The following is a 19,281-nucleotide window of genomic DNA, read 5'->3' as shown; positions in this document are numbered from 1 at the left end:
GGGGGGAAGCAAGCAGCATTAAGGAAAAAATATCATTTTGCTCATAGTACAACTTAGATCTGTTACTCTAGTGGAAAAAATCCTTCCTCTCTGACATAGTCAAATCTATAAAGCCTTATCACAGAGTACTCTGTATACAGAAAGGTTCATAAATGGAGCAGGGTGGCAAGACATTTATCTTCTGAAGAGCTAACATACTCCATAGCAAATTTTTGTTTGAGTAATTGTAATGGCTTAATGCAGCAATTCCAATTAGCTGCTCCGGTGGTTTCAGCAAGCCCTAGCTTTTGCAATCTACAGTCCGGAGTTTTGCAGCCTCTAGGTGTTAAAGGCTTCCTCAGTCAGAAAAGATCCCTGGAAATGACTGTGCATTAACTCCATGTACTCTACCCCAGTGTTAGACATATGCAAGTGAAGGTGGTATGGCTAGTAAAGGCTGTTCAAAAAGCTTGTCTTTTTCTCCAAATAATGTAGCAAAGCTAAAGGAGAAAATGAGTATGGTATCTGACATTATTGTGTTACTGTAGCACTGAAAAAATTTTCTCCAAATAATTTAGCAAAGCTAAAGAAGAAAAAGATGTTTGACAAAAATTGGCCTTTGCTGAGAAACCGAGACTCACTTTCCTGATGGTTTTGGTCTTTCTTCAAATGGAAGCACTTTCCTGCACCACTGTTGTGATGGACAGATGGACAAAAATATATACCTGGGCAGGAGGCACCACAAGATAAATATATGCTCTGGATGTGAGTCTTCTCCTGTAACAAGCAGTAGGGCCATAAACTAAATGAACAATTATTTGTACAGCAGTTCTGTGTAAGAATCAGAAACTTTTTGGGGTGCTGAAACTCTCAGTCGACATACTGAAGAAATATATTGTGAACCAACTACATGGAGGAAGAGTGGACAGAGGGAGCATTCAGCCAAGATTTGTGACAAGGTTGTGCTGTGTTCTCAAAGGAGCTGTGAGGTGTCCTTGTGCCAGGCCTTGGTGGAAAATAGAATAGAATTTCAGTGGGCAATCTAGCTTGTTTTCTCTACTACAAAACTGTATAATTTCAGGTTGCCATTATCTGAAAATTGAAACACTCTTGTATCTGAAATGCTGCAGGAGAAGGTCTTGTAGAGCCTTTCAACTATAAGTAATAAGAGGAACTTTATTTTACTTATTTGTGCTCAAAGTTGGTCAGTAGAACAGTGAAAAATGTGCAAACATGTTCATTTTTATGAAAAAATAGAATTTCCTTTCATCACCAAACTGAAAGGAGTAGAGCCAGTCAACACACACAATTTGTAAAGGAGGGGGAGTGTTGCTTTGAAAGAAAAGAAAAATTGTTTGTTGCAAACACATTGCTAGCTTTGTGAAAAGAGTAAACATTCCAACTAATGATCTTAGGGTAAAAGAAAATCTGGGGGATTTGCAGCCCTTTTTTTTTTGTTTCACATTCACAGGAGGGTATTTCCAGTAAGTGCTTTCAAAAATAATTACCCTGGAAAACTTACAAAGAAAATCAAGACAGATTTTCTTCCAAGGGTCCTCAGAGCTTGATTACACTGATATGACCAACCAGCTATAAATCCATTTATTGTTAAGGATTTTACTAGCTTTATTTTTAATTTCTGTTGTGCCATTTTGCATATAATTACATTTTCTCTCTGTGTCTGGGCTCTCTTTCTAAACTGATAAATCTAAAATCTCTTTTCTGGACAAGACATGACGGGGAGGTTTTGGGCAGTCTTAATATCTTTACATGATATTTGTTTCTTTCATTTGCATTGCATTTGACTAACTTACACCTGCTTGAACAGTTTAGGTGACTCCGAGTTCATGTAAAATACCAGGAAAACATACTTACACATGTTTTTGTGCCCTCCTGGTGATGACTGAGGTTCTTAATATTTACTGTTGAATCCTCTAAAATATGAGTAGTGTTACTGCTGACACAGTAAGATCCAATGAAACAAAGATTGGATGGACAAACTTCTACAGTTACAGGCTTCTGGATGTTTTGTTTGCTGTGACTACTTATTGTGGAGTGCTATACCTCAGACAAAAACGCATTTCAGTTGTATGTGTGTATATAGACTACTGAATGAGTACGGTATCTGACATTATTGTGTTACTGTAGCACTGAAAAAGCTGATGGACCATTTGAACCCCACTGTGGCATGTTGCAACTTCAGAAGTACTGATTCTTAACAAAGTTACATTCTAGAAGGTCTTCCCAGTTAGGCATAAGACATTAATATTAATAACTTTATCTAACTAGCACTAACACTGTCATTTTCCCCAACTCAGAAACTTCAATAAAGTTTTCTCTATGGCTCAGCATTCTGAGAGTTTCCTTTCCTGTAAGTCATATCAGTCCTTTGAAGGTATCATTTTAAAAATCTTTGCTTTGAATGTTGAATAAAAAACCTGAAATATTTGCCCTTTTCATTAAAGATCTCATTGTTTAGGATTATGGAGGTAAATAAGAACAGAATACCTGAACTGAGACTGTAGCACTTCACACACAAAAAAAAAAAAAAAAAAAAAAAAAAAAAAAAAAAAAAAAAAAAAAAGGAGCAAAGTGTTTTGCTTTGTCAACAAGATTTCTTCTAAAGACTGTGAAAGTGCCATTGTGTATGTTAAATAACTAAGGCCTGATTTTTTTCTTTTGCACTAAAAACCTGTCTAGAAAATTCTGTTCTAGAAGTGGCTGCAAAAAATGGGTTGAAATTCATATTTTTGGTCATTTTTGACAATGTGCTAAGAGAGTTTTGGAATAATAAATCTCTTAGTTTTATTGACTTTCTCAACAGGTTCTAGTGATAGATGTAACAGGTAATTTTGTTCTCTATTGTAGAGAATGGGAAGAATCCAGAGCTTCTTGTCCTGTGCACTGTGCATGCTAAGTACTTTCTATGCCCATATCCATGTTCAAAAATAACTAAATACCATTTTTAGACATGCTTTTGTTCCTTACACTTACATAAAACTTCAGCAACTGTAATAACTTGTCTTGCTAAAAAGTTTTTTAGTGGAAGACAATTCAATCCAAAATGCTGGTTTGGTCTAATTTCACAGAATCACAGAATCATTCAGGTTGGAGAAGATCCTTTGGGATTATCAAGTCCAACCATCAGCCCTACTCTACAAAGTTCTCCCCTGCACCACATCCCCCAACATCTCATCTAAACGACCCTTAAACACATCCAGGGATGGTGACTCCACCCCCTCCCTGGGCAGCCTATTCCACTCTCTGACCACTCTTGCTGTGATAAGTTTTTCCTAATATCCAGTCTGAACCTCCCCTGTTGCAGTTTAAAACCATTCCCTCTGTTCTGTCACTAATCACCTGTGAGAAGAGACCAGCACCAACCTCTCCACAATGTCCTTTCAATGAGTTGTAGAGAGTGATGAGGTCTCCCCTCAGCCTTCTCCTCCTCAAACTAAACAGTCCCAGCTCCTTCAATTGCTCCTCATAGGATTTATTGTCCAGGCCCTTCACCAGCTTCGTTGCCCTCCTCTGCACTCACTCCAGCACCTCGAGATCTCTCTCGTATTGAGGTGCCCCAAACTGGACACAATACTCCAGGTGTGGCCTCACCAGTGCAGGGTACAGGGGGACTATCACCTCCCTACTTCTGCTGGTCACACTATTTCTGATACAAGCCAGGATGCCGTTGGCTTTCTTGGGCACCTGGGCACACTGCTGGCTCATGTTCAGCTGCTTGTCAGTTCAAACCCCCAGACCCTTCTCTCCCAGACAGCTCTCCAGCCACACCTGCCCAAGCCTGTAGCCATGCAGGGGGTTGTTGTGGCCCAAGTGCAGGACCTGGCACTTGGCCTTGTTGAAGCTCATCCCGTTAACGTTGGCCCACGGATCCAATCTATCCAAGTCTCTCTGTAGAGCCTCCCTGTCCTCATGCAGATCGACACTCCTGATTACCTTGGTGTCATCTGCGAACTTACTGATGATACACTCTAAGTCCTTATCAAGATCATCAATAAAGATGTTGAACAGAAATGGTCCCAACACTGAGCCCTGAGGAACACCACTTGTGACCAGCCCCCAGCTGGATTTAGCTCCACTGACCACCACTCTCTGGGACCAGCCAGCCAGCCAGTCCTTGACCCAGCATACCGTTCACTCATCCAGGCCATGAGAATCCTATGGGGAACTGGATTAAATGCTTTTTGAAAATCCAAGTAGATAATATCCACAGCTTTTCCCTTGTCCAATAGTTGGGTCATCTTGTCATAGAAGAAGATCAGGTTTGTCAGGCAGGACCTGCCTTTCATAAACCCATGCTGACTAGACCTGATCCCCTGGTTGTCCATTATATGACCTTTTAATGGCACCGAGGCTCAGACTGACAGGTCTATAGTTGCCTGAATCCTCCTTTCTAACACCTTCCAGTCCAGTGGGACCTCCCAGGTTAGCCATGACTTCAGGTAAATCATGGACCACAGCGTGGCGAGCACATCTGCCCACACCCTCAGCACCCTTGGGTGTAACCCATCCGCTCCCACAGACTTGTGTGCATCCAGGTGGTGTAGCAGGTCTCTGACCCCTTCGTCTGTAATTGGGATGACCTCATTCTGCTTCCCCTCCCCATCTCCCAGCTCAAGAGGCTGGGTGTGCAGGGAACAGCCAGTTCCACTGCTACAGACTGAGGCAAAGTAGGTGTTGAGCAGCTCAGCCTTTTCCTCATCCTTAGTTAACATGTTTCCCTCTGCATCCAGTAAAGGAGGGAGATTTTCCCTAATCCTCCTTTTGTTAATGAATTTATAGAAATATTTTTTATTATCTTTAAGAGCTGTAGCCAGGTTGAGCTCCAGCTGTGCTTTGGCTCTCCTGATGTTCTCCCTGCATAACTTCACTACATCTTTATAGCCTTCATGAGAGACCTGCACCCTCTTCCAAAGGTCATAGATTCTCCTTTTGTTCTTGAGATCCAGCCAAAGGTCCCTGTTTAGCCAGGCCGGCCTCCTTCCCTGCCTGCTTTTTTTTTTCAGCACCCGGGAACAGCCTGCTTCTGTGCCTTTCAGACTTCTCTCTTGAAGTATGTCCAGCCTTCCTGGACTCCCATTTCCTTCAGGACAGCCTCCCAAGGGATTTTGTTAATCAGTCTTTTGAACAGGTCAAAGTTTGCCCTCCAGAAGTCTAAGGTGGCAGTTTTACTAACTCCTCTCTGTTTCTCCAAGGATTGAAAACTCAATCACCTCACTATCACTGCACCCTAGACAGCCTCCAACCTTTACCTCCTCCACAAGCTCTTCCCTGTTCACCAGAAGCAGCTCCAGGAGGGCTCCTTCCCTGGTCGGCTCACTCACCAGCTGTGTGAGGCAGTTATCCTTCACACACTCCAGGAACCTCCTGAACTGTTCCCTCTCTGCTGTGCTGTGATCCCAGCAGATACCCAGGAGGTTAAAGTCCCCCACAAGAACAATGGCAAGTGACCATGAGATTTCTCCCAACTGTTTATAGAAAGCTTCCTCCACCTCACCGCTTTGGTTGGGGGGTCTATAGCAGACTCCCACAGCAAGATCTGCTTTATTGGCCCTTAACCCAACCCAAACACTCCCAACCCTGTTATCAATGTACTTGATTTCTGAGCTGTCATAGCATTCTCTAACATACAGGGCCATGCTACCACCTCTCCTTCCCTGTCTGTCCCTCCTGAAGAGCTTGTAGCCATCCACTGCAGCACTCCAGTCACGTGAGGCATCCCACCACATTTCTGTGATAGCTACTACATCATAGTTCTTGTGTTGTATTATGACTTCAAGCTCCGCTTGGTTGTTGCTCATACTGTGTGCATTAGTATAAAAGCACTTGAGATGAGCTCATGAATCCAACACCTTTTTGTGAGTGTGGGCCCATTTCCTTCCAGACCCTTCTCAGGTGCTTCCACGGTTCCTAAACATCTTTCCCTTCTCTCAAATGAAGTGGCAGAGGGAGACCCCTCACCAGTCCGCCATCCTTCAAGCTTTGGCACGCTTCCCTTGAGCTTGTTCCTAACATGCCCAGTTACCTCCCCGTCCCCCTCATATCTAGTTTAAATCCCTGTCAATAAGCCCTGCTAACTCCTGCCCCAGAATTCTTTACCCCCTCTGGGACAGCTGCATCCCACCTGTCCCGCTTGTCGCCAACAGATTAGGTACCTTATAAACTTTGCCATGATCAAGAACCCAAAATTCCAACGGTAGCACCAGTCTCTGAGCCACATGTTAATCAGATATGTTTTCCACCCTCTATCAGTGTTTTTTTCTTCCCCTTGAGGGATTGATGAAAACACCACCTGATCTCCCAAGCCTTCAAATAGCCACCCCAGTACCTTGAAGTCCTTCTGAGTGACTTTAGACTTCTCTCTACCACCTCATCATTACCTGCCTGGATAACTAACAAAGGGTAGTAATCAAAGGGCTGCACCAGAGCAGTGACCTTCCTTCTAATATCTCTGACCCAAGCCCCAGGAAGGCAACAGATCTCCCTATGGTATGGGTCCGGTCGACATATGGGCACCTCCGTACCCCTCAGAACAGTGTCACCGACTACAATTACCCTCCTTTTCTTCTTACTTGAAGAAGTTGCAAGTCAGGGGGCTGAGGGACAAGCAGCAGATTACTCACCGGATGGATCCTCATTTCCATCTTCATTCGGCTGGCCGTCTAGTTCCAAAGCTTCATACCTATTGTACAATGACAGCTGGGAAGGTGAGGGGGACAAGAAGGTTTTTGCTTGCCTTTCTGAGAAAGGACCTGACTCCATTCCCCCCTGTCCCCTACACGCCCTCCTTCTACCTAGTGAGAGGAGGGGAGGGGTCTTGCATTTCTCACAGAGCCTCTACCTGCTGCCTTTGCCTCAGAGTTTGGCTCCACCAGTCAATGTGTCTTTCACACTCTCTGATCGTTCTCAACCTTTCTACCTCCTCTCTCAGTTCAACCACCTGCCTGAGCAGATCATTTACTTGATCACACTGCACACAAACAGTGTCTCTGACTCGCTCCGGTTCAAGTGCCAGGTCTAGGCACTCTCGGCAGGCAGAGACCTGCACAGCCGCCTGTTTGTGCAGGACCTCTCTCTGGGTTCCCACATTCCTCATCACTCTGCCTTTGGCTGCGCTGTGACCATAATCTTCTCTCCGGCCAGGAGGGAACCAATCCCTGTGTGCTGTTTCCCACATGCTGAGCTCTCACGTCCCTGCAGTGCTGCTCCTTCCCTCCCCCTGTCCAGCACTGGTGGATTGCTTGCAGGGATCCGATGTACCTTGTGCAGCGGCAGAGACTCAGCCCTGCCCGTCAAGCTGCCCCGGGGCACTCACAGTCAAGTACAATCTGATCACCCCGGTCTCTGATTTCATTTACAAAGTTTGTGGAAAATATTCCAGTGAGTTTAAAGTATTTTCTGTTTATTTAATTATTTTTATTTTATTACTATGTATTATATTATGAGATGTTGAAGTCTGTATATTTCAACTTTAATTTGCAGGACCAGGGTTTTGCCTTTCTGCAGTGCAAATGTGTTACTATGCTAGGAAACTATGGCTTGAGCATACATAGGGGGCAAAATTGTTGAAGAGGGTCTATAGATGTCCCAGATCAGGGCCCTGTACCGGTCTGGATAATAAGTCAGTACAGCCCTGTGTTTAAAGAAATACATTTCCAGCAAAGCTGATTAGTGTGTATTTCTCATCAAAGCATATTGGCCTGGCCAGTGATGTTCTTTAAGCAAAACCCCAGTTTCTGGTCTGGTTTATGCCAGCCAGTTTGGAGGGGATGTGTAGGTAAAGATTTTAGGTTTGTCTCCACCTACTTTTGTGTTATATAAGTAACAGTGCTTAGTATATGAGTTTAAACAGGTAGAATAACTCATGTTACACAAAACCGAGTGAAATACAAACCCCTATGATTTACAGAAGTTCAGTATATTTCCCTGTGAGAAACTATGGACTAGGGTATTGTTTATTAAGATTTATGTTAAATGTATGTTAAGCTCAATGTATGTTAAGCTCAATGTAAAGGCTAGGCAACAAAAGATATGAAATCGCTTATGCAAACAGCTAACAGACACTGCTTGTGTAGGGTAAGATAAACGCAATCGCTTACACTAACTAAACCAGACACTGCTTGTGCAAGGTAAACGCCAAGGTTTCCAGGAAAAGCCAGAAATATGAGCAAGGAGTCAATTATGAGGAAGACTTCTTACTTCAGCCTCAACGACCACCAGGAGACAGAAAACGACCCCCTAACAACAACTGAAGCATGCGCAGAGTACCTCTACTACTTCATGAACACGGAAGTAAAGATGTATAAAAAGGGACTGTTTGAACTGCTCAGGACGGCAGTTGGCGGAGCGCAGACTCCCCTGCCATCCAGCTCTGTCTTTGCTCATATTCTACTTGCTATAATTAATAAAATAATTCAATTGAATTGTGATCTATTGCGGTCTCAATTTATAACATCCCTAACCTGATTAACTCTGAATGCTATAAATGTAAAACACATTCATGTTCCAGAAATGAATCCAGATTTTAAATCTTTGGAATTCTCTTTCCTTTAGCCCAGCCATACCCATGATTTCTCTAATCAGAAATATAATGTTTGTGAGCAATCTACTTTCTATACAGATTTGCAGAAAAACTTTCTGTATTGCAGGAAAAAAGTTTTTATTTTCAGGAAAAATAATTGCTTCTGAACTAAAATACTTTCCTCAAAAATGGACTTTTCAGTTTTTCTACTAGAAACTAGCTTTTCTTATGGAAAATTAAATGAACTTTTTTTTTTTTTTCTTTTTTTTTTTTTTTTTTTTTTGTCAGGCTGCTATACATTGAGCTGATCAGATGAGATACCAATTAAGCTGTTACAAGTAATATATTTTTATAAGGGTTTTTGGCAATTTCTTGTCTTCAGTTCTTTTTATTTCTTCCTCTTTAAATTCCCCTCCATAAACCAGAAACCTTGAGACAAAAGAACTTGTATTTAATTGATCATCATTCTTCCATAAACTAGCCATATACTTTTCACCTGAAGTCTACTGTGCAGAATAAGGACATGCGGTTTTCTTATCTCCAGGGGCATAATGAGTGTATATTAATTATATCTTCTAGAACTCTCAGTCTGCCATAGTAGGAGGCATATAAATGTTGAAAATGAAGGAGGGAAAAAGAGACAGTAAGTGTTGCCACAATCTATGTATGGGATTACTTGTAGAGATAATGAGGTCTATTGATTCCTGATTAAATACCTTCAGGCAGCAAAGTGCCTCCCTGGTTTCTGTAAAAGGTGATCTTAGTGGTAACCACTTTCAGAAGTTCAGCTCAAAGTACAAATGTACCAGATTGTTATAGAGTATTACCCCCGGCAAACTGATGCTACTTTCTTCTGCTCTACAAGGATTATGTAAGTCTGCAATATTTAAAATACAAATAAAACTCAACCAACTTTTAAGTACAGGTAATTATTATACCATAATTGCTCATATAGTACCTTGCCAAAAAATACTGGGTTTACTTTCCCTTCAATCTTTTGATCGTTGCCTTGTGGTAACATGTACAAACCTCAGTTATCAGTCAAGCATCCTGAAGCTACTTATTCTGAAAGCGCAAAACATAAAGATGGTCATTACTTTAAAATTTTTACAGTTTAAGTGGAGATCAATGACAGCTGATAGATTTTATGACATGACAGGTAACCATAGTTTAATACAACATTGTATTTAGGAGAATAAACAAAGTTATCAAAGTTATTTAGCATTTTGATAACTGTGCTGCTTAAAGCTCAGTCTGTCATTTTTTTTATATGAAGTTCAGCAGTAAATCTTTATATCTTGGCGATCTTTGATTGTAGTGATCAGTTTAAAGACTTTCGTGGTTTTCATTAGTAAGGAAAGGGTACAGTGTAAATGATGCTTCATACCATCTGACTGAATACAACAGAACAACAATAGAATGCAAATCCTAGGTTAACTCCATGTTTATTAAAAAGATTAATATTACAATTCATGTGGGTATAGATCACATGATGTAAAAAGCAAAGAGAAGATTAAGTATTACTTTATATCTAAGAAGGAAGACTGAATGAAATGTCAGAGCATGCTGCTTTCCAAAGTTTTTCAAAGTTTCAGATACTCAAACTTCATCCAATACTTCAGTACCAAGGTATATGCTTTTGATATGTCATCTAGCAAGTTTTCTCTTCCAAGTTTATCAGCTGCTATTAGCTTCACAGTTGAAATATTGATGTAAACTATGAAATATTTAATTTAAGAGTTTAAGATTTAAATTAAGAATTTAAAACAGCACAGTGTTTGCTGACTGTATTTACAATATCAGTTGGATCACAAGAGCCAGAGACCATTGCCAGTTTCTGGAAGAGAAATTGTTCTTGAGTGTTTACGGAGACTGATGCGAGTTATCAGGTGCTAAAATGATGCTAAAGCCAAAAACAAAAGTAAAATTTGTATTTGACAGTAAGCATGACTAATTATTTATGTTTTTACCAGACTGACAGCAACCTCTAGAAAGCTCAAAGAGACATATCAACAGAATAAAACTCGTATCAGTTGTGGCAAGAAGCTAAGTTAAGTAGATAGACATGACATATATTTCAGGCATCGAGGTACTGCTGATGTTCTTAAACCTGAACACTGAATGAAAATATCTGTTCGTACCTCCAGGTGAAGCAAAAGCAAATAATTTTCTAGGAGATTTTGGGCTTTTTGTGGTGGATTTTAGACTGAACTTGTCAGACCACATTAAAATAAAATTAAAAAAAAAAAAAAATTTATTCCATGGATTATTTCAGAAACTTTATTATTTTTTTCCTAGATGTCTTGCTCTATCAGAAGTCAGCTTTAGTAAATGGAATTACTTCTGGAATTAATTCTTCTTCTGGTTCTTCCAGTTTGTTCACTGAAACATAAAATTAGGTATAAACTAGAGATGCAGAATTGCTTCCTAAAAACCAAATTAAACTTGTGCAAACACCTTAAAGGCAAGTTTTGTAAACAGTGGGATTTCTTCAACCCTGCTGAAAACCTGATTTGACTGGCAGAAAACCCCTACAAAATGATGGACCAAATTTTCCACTAAACTTTGGTTCCTGTAGGCTATGAGTGGAGCAAGATGGGTCAAATATTAAGAATATAATCTTACCAGGGAGATTATTGAGAATGCTGCCTTTCTGAAACAAATTTTTTGCACGCAGATGAAATAGACATCTCTGAAAACTAAAAACTTTACTTAATTTTCATTTATATCTGGGGCAGATTGATTAATTGGTTTATGTACTAAAGTTCAAAGACAGAAGTGATTCAGTTAATTAAATTGATGATGCTTATACAATGGAAGAAATAAAAACCTGTCTGTAATTGGAAATAATGCTTTATCTCTGGGTTTAATTTCTAGGCATGTTGTTATATGATCAAGAAGACTTAGCTAAAATATGACAGACTCTCCAACTTACAGAAAAATTAACCTTTCTGGAGACATTCTAGAAACTTGCTGAGTCTGAAACACTTTAAAGTAATCATTACAAAATTATCTTAATTTAGATTCCCAAGAGTGTCTCACCTTCTTTTAGACACTATCCTGGAAAAACATACATGTGTGCTTCCATTATGTGGAAGCTTCCACTTGCCAGTGGAATCCACTGACAAATCAGTGGATGTCAAAATAAATATGTGCAAAATTCAGAACAGAAACCTAAAGAGCAAACTCTCTGGGCCAAATATGTTCATAAATCTACATTATTTGATCAAATTATTTTTTTATTTTTCGATAGCATGTAATATTATCATAAGAAAATGGGAGTTAAAATACGTTTCGAGGAAGATTATGGTGTTTTGTGCACGCCAGCAATAAGGTTTTATATAGTTCTTCAGCAGAATTTTCTCATTTAATTTTAAAGCACACACTAAAATAGTTGCCATAGAAAAATGTTTCACTTTAGCCAAATACAGAGTTTGAAATACCATACCTCCTTATTCAACTAACATTTAATATTATCTGTTCCTTTTAATGCTTTATATTGAGTGAAAGTCTTATCTGACATAATTTTAATCAAGAGTCAATGGAGCCAATTATAGCTGTGCCTGAGACTGGATTCTGGACCTGCTGCATGACAGACCATTGTGCAAAATGACCACATAATGTACATAACTTCTTTATGAACTGCACCTCCACTGAAATGTGTGACTAGATGTTGGATATGGTTTATCTTCTGTTCATGGAAATAAGAATGTTTTGGGGACACCTATGGTGATGGATTCTTCTTCCTCTTGTGATTGCTCTAGTGACAGTCTTAAGACATAGTTTTAAAATTACTTTAAAGATGGTCTGTTCTCGAAGTATGCTGTGTCCAGCTTGACAGAGAGGTGTTGGAACTGAAGCCAGTTCCTGCATTGTTTATTAGCTTAATTTACCCACCACATGATCCTTTTCCTTGTGAGATTTTGACAGATACTTCTCTATCGGCCCCAACAACACAAATGTAAAGTTTGGGTTAACAAGCATCTCAGATGTGATTTTCTCACAATAGTAGCTTTTATCACCAGACTTCCATCCTTCTAGGCTACATCTCAATCATAGTTAGGAACAGAACACTCTGGGTTTGGCTCTGAACCAAATATAAGGTTTCTGACTAAGAGCCCTTCATCCTGAAATGTGCATTGCAGTTGGATTTGAGCTCTCAGCACCTCTCTGTTACAAGCATAAGCCTTTTCATGCTGTGTCACTAACACAGTCGTTGCTCGAAGTAAAAAATAATTTTAAAAATACCTTTTCCCTTTCAGTTTTGCGTGCCAGATTCAAATTAAAAACCATGTGTAGAAACACATAATTTCTAAAGAGTGAGTTTTCGTGCTGAAATACATGTAGTTTTTGAGACATTTCTGATGAAGTTCTACCTGAGATATGTTTTCCTTATCTTTCTTTCCTTCTGTTAAAATGCAACCCTTGAATCTCTGCCTTTTCTTTAGTGGAAAGGTACCTCAATATGCAGAGACACTGGCTTCACTGTTCTTAGGACAAATGAAAGTTTAATCCAGACAAGAGCAATTGTAGGAGGTATGATAAGAATGCTGACCCTTCTCTCCTTGATCAAATTCTTTTCGGTAGATTTTTTTTTCACGATGGAATGAATATCTGGGAAAAAACTTTCCAGTCAACATAAGGCTATGATAGAGTTCTGTACACAAGTCAGTTCTCTTTTTCACATTTCTCTATTCCTAACTTTGCCACTTGCTCACCTTATGACTTCCAGGAAGTCTCTTCTTCCCCCTTGTCCACTTCTTTCTCTCTTACCCTCTTTCCCTCTTCCAATTTTCTACATGGATGCTAAGATCTCCCTTCACATGCTGAGACCTACCGATACAAAATGTTACACTGACCAATGTTTTTATACTATTTATAACAAATATTCTCTGAACATACAAATCTTCTACAAAAATATAAAAATAAGAAAAGATACTGAAACAAACCACTAGCTTGGTCACCTAGTCATAGTATTTGAAGAATGTCATAAAACTGTCTGGGGAAAACAAATTTGATTTGAGTGGTACTGTCCCAGGAATGTATTTGTCCCAGTTGCATTTACTGTGAAAGATAAACTCAAATCTCTGTTCCCTTTATATTGCCACTAAATATAGAAATACTTTTATGGGAATAATAGAGAGTATACACTAAATTCTTACAGGAATAAAAGTTGCATCTTGTTCAAACTGCATTGATTAAAAATAGGAAAAGTAGTTATCAGTTAGATTTCTTTTTCCCCTTTGTATCAAGAGTTTTCTGTGTCAAGTTCAGATTATTGGAAACTAATTTTGAACCTGTTGTCTTGTGACATGATTAAAATATTCTTCTGTAACTTGCAAATTTACATTTGTCAACATCACTAAATCAATACACATTTCAACACATATGGTGTTATATGGCCACTAGGGTCACCAGGTTAAAATTACATCAGTAGCCGAGTTCAAGGTTGGCAGATTTCCTTTCTACACTATATGAGACTTCTGGTAGTAAAATTTTCATTCACATCCATAAGGTCTAGAATTTGTCAGCGTTTCCTCAAAAAAATAAGTGAGGAATGTATATCAGTGCTTTATAGAGTAATGTCTCTATGAGCTACTGAAAGGCAGTTGAGGAACCACTCAGTTTTTGATAGCGAATACAAATATATACAACTCCTGGCAATGTCATAGAACCTTTAAAACGCATGCTTCAAATCAGAAAGTACAGCAGGTTAATTTCAGAGGTACACTTTTATCTTTGCAGCAAATAGCCTTTAAGTCTATATCAGGCATTTATAAATGTATTGAAACTAGGTCAGTGCTAAACCGTAGATCACAACAGCTGAGAAGCTTTGACACTGACTGGTAGAAGGGAGAAAAAGACCAGGATGAGAGTTGATGATATTAGTGGATTTTGTAACTTCAGTGGGTAGCACAGCAATTGGAGAAATGTTGGAAAAAAATTCCCTTGTTGAATTCATAGAACTTCAAATGGATTTAGTCTACAGCACAGCTTTTATGCCTGGCTTGCAGAATTGCAGAATTTTTCAATTTGGTGTTGCTCCAGGTTAAAAAACATACCAGCTGAAAAATGTGAATTGGAATTATTTGCCATCAGTTCTTAATGTAATGACTGATTCCACACTCTGTATTCAGCAAGCTGCAGGCAATGGGTTTGAACTGATTCCAGGTGGAAGTAGGCCAGACACATTAAATTTAAGACTTCTATTTCACAACTCCCTACAGAAATTGTGCAAATAATGTAGCTGAAGTGCTTTATACATATTGTGTAACCCAACTCTTTTGCATTCTGATTAATTCTTTGCCCTTTTCTGCTTTAGGTACCGTTAAGAAGTACACTAAGAGCAAGAAGGAACTGTAACAGGATATGTCAAACATTAGTTTTAGAATGTTCTTGTAATAATTTTAAATTTAGGTAAAAACAATAGGAAGAAGACAGAAGTTCATATACTGATGTGATAAGTAGTCAGGCTTTTCAATTTATTCATTATTTCCACGCCTATTGTCTAGTTAGTCTGAGAGCAATGAAAATGCATAGTAGTAATCCAATTCTGAGAGTTTAGGTACACTCTCCTATTTATCTTGAAGTCCAGACTTAATACATATACTTCCCTCCTAAATCGTCTGAGTATTGTGTGGTGGTAAGGCTCTGACTTTTTAAAAACATAAACAATAAGATGATTTTCATCCAATTATTTAGCCTCTTGTAGTACATTTCACTGCAGTGGAGGCTTCCAATGAGAAATGCAGTGCCAAGACTGGCACGCTGAATTTTCTGCATGCCAACAGAAACCTCATCCTTGCCAGATGGAACTAACACATTAAATAGATCATTTTATTTCATATGGAAACATTTTAATGACCATTTCTGGGCTATCTGTCTTCCTGTTTAGATTTTATTAAAAATTTGCACTCAAATGGCTGAGAGTTTAGAAGATCTTGCTAATGAATGCTAACATTATAATTTGGAAGCCAAGTTAAACATGTAACAAAATAATACAATCCCAGATAGAACTAAGAGTATACTGAGTCCTCATGGGTGGAATTACAGATTCTGTAAAGGCTTTGGACTAAGATTCAACAGAAGTTCAAAATATGAAATAGAAATGGGACAGTACCAAAATCTTCATATCTGAACCACCACCCCACCCCACCCCCCCGACTTTAAAATTAATTATATTAATTTTTTCAAATTGTGTAGCCAGTCCTTTTGTGTTTGGGAGCTGTGTGTTATGAAGAGGAGTGTGTTTGATAAGGTAGAAGGACAGACTTGGATTCCCTGCATATTGAACAGAGGAGGATTCAGCATATCTACCCAGTGTGAGCACATAAACAGAGACACAGCTGTGTGATTGTAGTAAGTCATTGTATCTTCTTCTTCTTCTTCACTTTGGATGTAAGAGTCCTTGTTTCTGCTACAGGACTACACAGTACCAGACAGGCAGCATTCTCATTTCTCTTGTTTAGCTAACTTTCCTAGTATACAAATTTACTCAACTGAAAAAAAATTCTTTAAATAATTATGTGAGTCTGAGAAAAAAAAGAGACACCATTTTGAATGTTTTTTAAGTGGTTTGTTTGACCATGTGCACAGTTGCTTTTGTGTTCTGTGACTGGGGAAAAAACATTTAGGAAAAGCAAAGACTAGCACTTAAAAGACTGCAATTTAAATTAACATGTGAAATATGAATATATTCTCATGAAGTGAAAACTAGAAATAATTCTACTTGATCTGATACTTGTGTTCCGTGGAAAGGTTGAATATTTGCACCCAAACAACAGAGAACTAGTACAAAGCTATATAAACTTGTACACTGAATACATTCAAGTAAATTAGGACTGCTCAGATACTGCCTCAGTACAAAAGGACTACTTTCCATACTTAAGTTACTTGTTGCAAATTGCTTGTCAAGTTTCTGCTACATTAATGTTAGCTCCATTTAATGACTATAAAGGTAATGCAAAATATACACAAGAAATGCTGAATCTTTTCTCTGTATTCCTTCATTTTGTGCGTTTGACTCATACGAAGGTTACTCTGCTTTCCCCAGCAGCCTCAGGAACTGGATGGCTGTAGAATGTAGTCAGTAAGCTGTGAATAAGAAGGAGAACAGTATGATGGGCAGCAGGAGAAACCTGGGCGCAGAGGCAGAGATACTTACATATGTTGATGCTTTTATTTATTTGGGGTTTGGTTTGGGTTGGGTTGGGTTGTGTTGTGTTGTGTTTTTTTTTAACAGACCCAATTATATATCAGTAAAAATGCATTGTTCTTTCTGGGATTAGCTCTTTGGGTAAGAAATGGACTGTTATTCAGACATGTCATGGTGTAAAAGTACTTTATTTACTTTTCTTACCATAATTCTGCGTTCCCTCTTGTTCATGTCCAAAAAGTTACTTTTATTGTTGAGCCTCAGATTATTTCTTGTTTCTATTATTATCTTTGAATTCTAAGGTATTCAAATTTGCAGTTCATGTGTGTTTTATTTTCATTGTTTCTTCCCCAGCCTGTACATTTCCTGTCCATTGCGGAGGGATGCCTACTGTTCTGTTAAATAATGTCAGCTCAGAAACCAGTGCTCCTTACTCCACAGTTACTTGTCTGGAAAGCAGCAAAAACAATTCTGCAGTTGTAAACTGGCACCCTGCCCACTCCAGTCCTGATAGCTTCATAAATCTTGACCCTGACATAGTCCCACAATTACATTTCATGACACAAAGCCAAGCAGTGTTATTCACACAGTGGCCTAATTTACATTTCCCAAGACAAAAGAACATACAGACAGTGTTTCAGAGCTCTCTTTGCTTTTACATTTGTCTAAAGGTTAGTTTCAGATCAAGTACAAGAAACCTGGCAAAGGGATTGATGGTGATTAACTTTAAAATGAATTAAAACTAAATATAGATTAAGGAAAATGCGAGACTTAAAGTCTCATTGTTCTTATGCTAGCTGAAACTGTAGATCAGTGTATATTCTAATATCAGAAATAAGCAGCTGCTCTTTCTTTTGTGGAACAGAAAATTACTATTATGTTCCTTTTGCCATGTTTGATGAGACAAACTTTCCTTGCATGTAAGTTCTTGTGCTTAAAACACCTCAAATAAAGAAAGATACAACTTGAAATGTTCTGAGAAATGAATGCTCTCTTGTGCCTCCAGATGTTATAACAGGACTGGGATTTACATCACCTAAATTTAGACATCTTCACTGCATACATGCACTTCTCTCCTGCTTCTCCGGCCATCGTCATAACCAATAGGAGGAAATAAACACAATGAGGCCATGACTCACATCTGCTGTAGATGTCTATTTAGAATGAGATGAGTGCCCAGAAATGTTTGTTCCTGGAGTGTCCGCCACACCAGAGGAAGTCTAGACAATTACTGCAGATGGAGATGTCTACATTGGAGATGTCTAATGTCAGGTGGCCTCAATGCCACCGTATTCTTCATAGGCCAAACATTTCCAGAGAGAAAGTTCAGCGCTTTAAGAAACACCTTAGAAGTATCAAAAACACAGTAGTTTTCACTTGGAAGAGTTTATGGTTATTATTGTCATGTTGTATGTTAGTACTTCACAGGTTTGTGTTAGCACAGTTTCCAGGGGCCTACACATGAGCTGAGATGTCCCTCTGCTGAGCCCTCCATAAAGACGTAAAGCACAGATTTGATCTCTGGCCAGCTTGTCAGGTCTACATGGGAGATTGGGAGCAAACGCAACAAGGAAGTGACACAGTTAAAAATAGCAACTAATGGATGAACCAATGGGCTGTTATCCAGTTTCTGTTAGAGAAAGGCCATTCATAGAAACTGTTTGAAAGATTATAAGGTAGTTCTGTAGATTTTACTAGGAACTTCTCCCATGAACAAATTGTGTGTACACACCTGGGTATAAGCCTCAAGCTGCTTGTTGGAAAATTCACCCGATGAATTATGAAGTAATTATGAGCTGGAGATGGGGTTCAACCTCTTGAAGCTGAATGAGAGATAATAGTCAATGAGGAATAGAAAAGCTGTGAACAGCTACAAAAAGTCACTTACATGGCAGTCGAGGAGGGAGAGGCTATACTGCAAGGTGAAGAAGTGCTTGTTTCACTCAGCAAGACAGGGAAATGATCTTTGAAAGCAGCAGTAAACACACCAAAGCACTGGGGTTCCTTCTGTCAATTCCAAACAAAAGAAATTTGCATTAACGAAGACCTGGACAAAAATTTGAGGTCTGTGAAGGTTTGGAAGGGCACATTTGAAGGTGCTGTGCAGCAGGAGTCTGAAAAACCTTATGCATATTCTGGATATTTGAAAACAAAAAACAATACAAGTAAAAGATGACATCTTTGTGATATGAGTCCGTTGCCCACAGTAGTCAAGTAAGAAAGTAACAGAAATGCCACAGGAAGAAGGTATACCCATTTTGAGCTTAGATTGACAGTTATCCACAGGAGGTCAAAAAGACATGGTGAAAGTTTAGTTTGGAAGAGAATTAGGTGTGAAATAAAAGGGTAGATCTGTGACTCTGCAGCTCAGAGACAGTTACTTGTACTTCCAAATATTATGGTGGGTATGAGGGCCAGAGAGATAGGAGAGTGGATCTTTTGGGAACCTCAAGATGAAATTAGTATGGGAGATTAGAAGAACCCATGAAAGGCCAATATGGCAGGAATGAAGGGAGAACTCAAGAGAAAGGGCATGTCTGCAACCCATTTATGACCCCTCTGTGCCATAAAAAAGAGAGAATAAAAAAATTGGACACATTTTGAAAAT

The sequence above is a fragment of the Athene cunicularia genome (genome assembly GCF_003259725.1).
Source record: "Athene cunicularia isolate RWA chromosome Z unlocalized genomic scaffold, athCun1 chrZ_part1, whole genome shotgun sequence".
NCBI classification, from domain to species: domain Eukaryota; kingdom Metazoa; phylum Chordata; class Aves; order Strigiformes; family Strigidae; genus Athene; species Athene cunicularia.
Note: the sequence above shows the minus strand (reverse complement) of the source record.